A 7,366-nucleotide genomic window follows, 5' to 3' on the forward strand; every position below is an offset into this window, starting at 1 on the left:
TCAAAAGGTGCCCGAGATAATGGTCAGAAGAGAAAGGAAATTTAATTAATTAAATAAGTACTTAATTAATCGCTAATAATTAAATAACTCCTCAATTTATTGATTAATCAAAAAAAAAAATACCGTTTTTGACAAAGCACTTTCTCACTATTGTGCCAAAATTTCAGATTCCTAGCTCAAAGGATGGCTGAGATATCGTCCGGACAACCAAGAAAGAAAACAAGAAAGAAAACAAACAAGTACACATACATTCAAAGTACACCGCCCCCATGCCAAATAATTAAATATCCGACAGCGCGGCATTGCCGGGGCGCCTCAGGCGCCCGGCAATACCGCAGTGCAGCTCATTGAGGCTGCATTGGGAGGGAGAGGTGTACACTAATTGATTGATTAATTGTATAATTAATATCAATAAAAGATTATCACAAAATATTTTCATAATCAATTGGCTAATAGCATAACTAAACCACTAGTGCTTCATCCGAAGATGTATCTTTTAGAAATTTAATAAAATGTCATTTATAAAAAATTAAATAATTAATTGATTACTCAATAAATAATTAATCGATTAATCAATAAATAATTAATAGATGAAATGATTAATCAATAAATCAAAAATATCCTTGATAGCCACATCACTTGGTCACTCATGTCCAAATATTAGCTTCCCAGCTCAAAAGGTGCCTGAGATATTGGCCAAATGAGAAAGAAAATAAATAAATGATTAATAATAAAAATAAATAAATAATAATCATAAAAAAATTAAATTATTAATCAATTTGGTCAGAGAACACATAAACTACCACTATTTCATCAGAATCTGCAACTTAAAAAAAATTTTTTTTTTTGTCATTGATCAAATAATTAAATAATTAATCGATTAATTGATTAATTAATAAATCAAAAATATCCTTTGCAGCCAAATCACCTGGTCATTGGCATGTCCAAATATCAGCTTCCTAACTCAAAAGGTGCCTGAGTTAATGGTCAGAAGAGAAAGGAAATTTGATTAATTAAATAAGTACTTAATTAATCGCTGATAATTAAATAACTCCTCAATTTATTGATTAATCAAAAAAAAAAAATACCGTTTTTGACAAACGACTTGTTCACTCTTGTGCCGAAATTTCAGCTTCCTAGCTCAAAGGATGGCTGAGATATCGTCCGGACAAACAAACAAGAAAACAAACAAGAAACCAGAGTGAAAACTGAGTACTCTCTTTCAGCGTGCGTCACTGCCGAGCCCCCTTTGGTGCCCGGCAATGACGATTTGCAATGCCTGGAGATGGCATAGGAAAGGAGCGGTGTACAACAAGAAAGAAAACAAACAAGAAACCAAGAAACCAGAGTGAAAACTGAGTACTCTCTTTCAGCGTGCGTCACTGCCGAGCCCCCTTTGGTGCCCAGCAATGACGATTTGCAATGCCTGGAGATGGCATAGGAAAGGAGCGGTGTACAACAAGTACAAATACATTCAAAGTACACCGCCCCATGCCAAATAATTAAATATGCTGCAGCGCGGCATTGCCGGGGCGCCTCCGGCGCCCGGCAATACAGCAGTGCAACTCATTGAGGCTGCTTTGGGAGGGAGAGGTGACACTAATTGATTGATTAATTGTATAATTAAAATCAATAAAAGATTATCACAAAATATTTTCATAATCAATTGGCTAATCGCAGAACTAAACCACGAGTGCTTCATCCAAAGATGTATCTTCTAGAAATTTAATTAAATAACTCATTTATAAAAAATTAAATAATTAATTGATTACTCAATAAATAATTAATCGATTAATCAATAAATAATTAATAGATGAAATGATTAATCAATAAATCAAAAATATCCTTGATAGCCACATCACTTGGTCACTCATGTCCAAATATTAGCTTCCCAGCTCAAAAGGTGCCTGAGATATTGGCCAAATGAGAAAGAAAATAAATAAATGATTAATAATGAAAATAAATAAAGAATAATCATTTAAAAATAAAATTATTAATCAATTTGGTCAGAGAACACATAAACTACCACTATTTCATCAGAATCTGTAACTTAAAAAAAAAAAAAAAGTTGACATTTTTTTTTTTTTTTTTGTATACAAGATCGAGGCTCGTGAAAGAGCGAACATTAATCACACAGAAAGACAAACCGACACATAAAACATATAACATCGGGAGCGGTAGCCAAGATGGGGAGAGAGGGGGAAGGACACAAACACAACATTTGAGAGCAGGGACCGAGAGACATGGAGACATCGAGAGATCTGAGAGAGGGCGAGGGCTTTGGGGGGGGGGCATGGGAAGGGGGCGGTGGGAGAGGTATAAAACATATGGACACTGCCAGGGCCTCCAGGAAAGAAGTTGGAATTTCAAACAAGGTGGATCTGGGGTGAATTAGCGGGGGTAGAAAAGATCAAGGTTTTGAATGGGGGAAAATAAGAGATGGTGGTGAACAGCTGTTTTAAAGACCTGGAGGGAGGAGTGGGATTGAAGGGAGTGAGGGAGTTTGTTCCAGAGGCGGGAGAAAAGAGGAATGAAAGAGTGAAGGTGAGCAGAGAGCCGAGATTTCGGCAGTTTAACCATCAGAGGGTTGCTGGCAGATCTTGTGCGACCTGTAGGAATATTTGGAGGACAGAGCACAGAGAGAGCTGGGGGTGCAAGGCCGGAGAGGAGTCGGTAGAAGACAGAAAGACCACCTACCTGCCTGCGGTGAGTGAGTGAAAGGCCCTCAGAGATAGCTTCATCGTGGGAGATTCCAATAATTCTGAAAGCTTTGGTTTCAACAGCGTGAAGCCGAGCTAGGTGTGAGGCAGGAGCACCGGCCCATAGGGGAGAACAGTATTCCATTGAGCTGCGGATGAAAGCCTTGTATGTGGTGAGGAGCTCAGGTGTGCCGAGGAAGGACTTCGCACGACGGAGGATGCCCAGTCGGCGACTGGCTTTGGAGGCCAGCTTGGAAATGTGGTTTTCCCAAGAAAGATCATGGCAGATAGTGAGACCCAAAAGCTTGAGCGACAGAACTTCTTGGAGAGGATTGTTGAGAAAGTAGATGGGAGGGTTGTCCAGTCGATCTTTTCGGAGAGACATAGTAAGAGTGTGAGATTTGTCAGGATTGAAAGACATGTTCCACTTGTTTGACCAGTCTGTGATTTTGTCCAAGTCTTCAGAGAGTGAGGAGGCTGCAGACTGCCGATCTGAGGGAAGAGGAATGGAGCGGCAGAGAGTGGAGTCATCAGCAAAGAGATAGAGAGGATTTTCAAGAGAGTCAGAGAGATCATTGATGAAGACCAGAAAAAGCACGGGGCCCAGAACACTGCCTTGGGGAACTCCAGCCTGAACAGGAAGAGGAGATGAGAGAAACCCATTCAGGGCCACATGTTGACGACGACTAGAGAGGAAGTCCGCCAGCCATGCGTGGAGATTTCCGTGGATACCAAAGGAGGAGAGTTTGGTGAGCAGAGCGGGGTGCCAGACCGTGTCGAAGGCACGTGATATGTCGAGGGAGACAGCTCTAATTTCCTGTTTGGCATTGAGGACCTCCATCCATTGTTGAGACAGCAGAAGCAGCATGTCCAGAGTAGAGTGACCTGGTCTGAAACCAAATTGATGATCAGAGATCAAGCCATTGGAGAAGAGGAAAGATTTCATATCCGAAGCAATGATGGATTCCATGACTTTGCTGATAATTGGGAGAAGGCTGATTGGTCTGTAGTTGCTAGGATCTGTTTTTGCACCTTTTTTGTGCAAAGCGGTGATGTTGGCTGATTTCCAAGCAGATGGCAGTTGACCTTGAGCAAAAGAGAGGGTGAAGAGAACATTAATCGAATTAATCGAATCGAATAATTAAATTCAATTAAAGAGAACATTAATCGAATAATTAAATAATTAATCGATGAATCGATTAATTAATAAATCAAAAATAGCCTTTGCAGCCAAATCACCTGGTCATTGGCATGTCCAAATAACAGCTTCCTAACTCAAAAGGTGCCTGAGTTAATGGTCAGAAGAGAAAGGAAATTTAATTAATTAAATAAGTACTTAATTAATCGCTAATAATTAAATAACTCCTCAATTAATTGATTAATCAAAAAACAAAAAATATCGTTTTTGTCAAAGGACTTGCTCACTACTGTGCCGAAATTTCAGTTTCCTAGCTCAAAGGATAGCTGAGATATCGTCCGGACAAACAAACAAGAAAATAAACAAGTACACATACATTCAAAGTACACCGCCCCATGCCAAATAATTAAATATGCTGCAGCGCGGCATTGCCGGGGCGCCTCCGGCGCCCGGCAATACCGCAGTGCAGCTCATTAAGGCTGCATTGGGAGGGAGAGGTGTACACTAATTGATTGATTAATTGTATAATTAAAATCAATAAAAGATTATCACAAAATATTTTCATAATCAATTGGCTAATCGCATAACTAAACCACTAGTGCTTCATCCGAAGATGTATCTTTTAGAAATTTAATTAAATAAGTCATTTATAAAAAATTAAATAATTAATTGATTACTCAATAAATAATTAATCGATTAATCAATAAATAATTAATAGATGAAATGATTAATCAATAAATCAAAAATATCCTTGATAGCCACATCACTTGGTCACTTATGTCCAAATATTAGCTTCCCAGCTCAAAAGGTGCCTGAGATATTGGCCAAATGAGAAAGAAAATAAATAAATGATTAATAATGAAAATAAATAAATAATAATCATAAAAAAATTAAATTGGTAATCAATTTGGTCAGAGAACACATAAACTACCACTATTTCATCAGAATCTGTAACTTAAAAAAAAAATTTTTTTGGGTCATTAATCGAATAATTAAATAATTAATCGATTAATTGATTAATTAATAAATCAAAAATATCCTTTGCAGCCAAATCACCTGGTCATTGGCATGTCCAAATATCAGCTTCCTAACTCAAAAGGTGCCTGAGTTAATAATGGTCAGAAGAGAAATGAAATTTAATTAATTAAATAAGTACTTAATTAAACGCTAATAATTAAATAACTCCTCAATTAATTGATTATTCAAAAAACAAAAAATACCGTATTTGACAAAGGACTTGCTCACGACTGTGCCGAAATTTCAGCTTCCTAGCTCAAAGGATGGCTGAGATATCGTCCGGACAACCAAGAAAGAAAACAAACAAGTACACATACATTCAAAGTACACCGCCCCATGCCAAATAATTAAATATGCTGCAGCGCGGCATTGCCGGGGCGCCTCCGGCGCCCGGCAATACCGCAGTGCAGCTCATTGAGGCTGCATTGGGAGGGAGAGGTGTACACTAATTGATTGATTAATTGTATAATTAAAATCAATAAAAGATTATCACAAAATATTTTCATAATCAATTGGCTAATCGCATAACTAAACCACTAGTGCTTCATCCGAAGATGTATCTTTTAGAAATTTAATTAAATAAGTCATTTATAAAAAATTAAATAATTAATTGATTACTCAATAAATAATTAATCGATTAATCAATAAATAATTAATAGATGAAATGATTAATCAATAAATCAAAAATATCCTTGATAGCCACATCACTTGGTCACTCATGTCCAAATATTAGCTTCCCAGCTCAAAAGGTGCCTGAGATATTGGTCAAATGAGAAAGAAAATAAATAAATGATTAATAATGAAAATAAATAAATAATAATCATAAAAAAATTAAATTATTAATCAATTTGGTCAGAGAACACATAAACTACCACTATTTCATCAGAATCTGTAACTTTAAAAAAAAAAATTTTTTTGTCATTAATCGAATAATTAAATAATTAATCGATTAATTGATTAATTAATAAATCAAAAATATCCTTTGCAGCCAAATCACCTGGTCATTGGCATGTCCAAATATCAGCTTCCTAACTCAAAAGGTGCCTGAGTTAATAATGGTCAGAAGAGAAATGAAATTTAATTAATTAAATAAGTACTTAATTAAACGCTAATAATTAAATAACTCCTCAATTAATTGATTATTCAAAAAACAAAAAATACCGTATTTGACAAAGGACTTGCTCACTACTGTGCCGAAATTTCAGCTTCCTAGCTCAAAGGATGGCTGAGATATCGTCCGGACAACCAAGAAAGAAAACAAACAAGAAAACAACCAAGAAAACAAACAAACAAGAAACCAGAGTGAAAACTGAGTACTCTCTTTCAGCGTGCGTCACTGCCGAGCCCCCTTCGGTGCCCAGCAATGACGATTTGCAATGCCTGGAGATGGCATAGGAAAGGAGCGGTGTACAACAAGAAAACAACCAAGAAAACAAACAAACAAGAAACCAGAGTGAAAACTGAGTACTCTCTTTCAGCGTGCGTCACTGCCGAGCCCCCTTCGGTGCCCAGCAATGACGATTTGCAATGCCTGGAGATGGCATAGGAAAGGAGCGGTGTACAACAAACAAGCAAACAAGTACAAATACATTCAAAGTACACCGCCCCATGCCAAATAATTAAATATGCTGCAGCGCGGCATTGCCGGGGCGCCTCCGGCGCCCGGCAATACCGCAGTGCAGCTCATTGAGGCTGCATTGGGAGGGAGAGGTGTACACTAATTGATTGATTAATTGTATAATTAAAATCAATAAAAGATTATCACAAAATATTTTCATAATCAATTGGCTAATCGCATAACTAAACCACTAGTGCTTCATCCGAAGATGTATCTTTTAGAAATTTAATTAAATAAGTCATTTATAAAAAATTAAATAATTAATTGATTACTCAATAAATAATTAATCGATTAATCAATAAATAATTAATAGATGAAATGATTAATCAATAAATCAAAAATATCCTTGATAGCCACATCACTTGGTCACTCATGTCCAAATATTAGCTTCCCAGCTCAAAAGGTGCCTGAGATATTGGCCAAATGAGAAAGAAAATAAATAAATGATTAATAATGAAAATAAATAAATAATAATCATAAAAAAATTAAATTATTAATCAATTTGGTCAGAGAACACATAAAGTACCACGATTTCATCAGAATCTGTAACTTTAAAAAAAAATTTTTTGGCCATTAATCGAATAATTAAATAATTAATCGATTAATTGATTAATTAATAAATCAAAAATATCCTTTGCAGCCAAATCACCTGGTCATTGGCATGTCCAAATATCAGCTTCCTAACTCAAAAGGTGCCTGAGTTAATGGTCAGAAGAGAAAGGAAATTTAAATAATTAAATAAGTACTTAATTAATCGCTAATAATTAAATAACTCCTCAATTTATTGATTAATCAAAAAAAAAAAATACCGTTTTTGACAAAGCACTTTCTCACTATTGTGCCAAAATTTCAGCTTCCTAGCTCAAAGGATGGCTGAGATATCGTCCGGACAAC

Source organism: Myxine glutinosa, chromosome 6, assembly GCF_964187855.1.
Source record: "Myxine glutinosa chromosome 6, kmMyxGlut1.1, whole genome shotgun sequence".
In the NCBI taxonomy this organism is placed as follows: Eukaryota; Metazoa; Chordata; class Myxini; order Myxiniformes; family Myxinidae; genus Myxine; species Myxine glutinosa.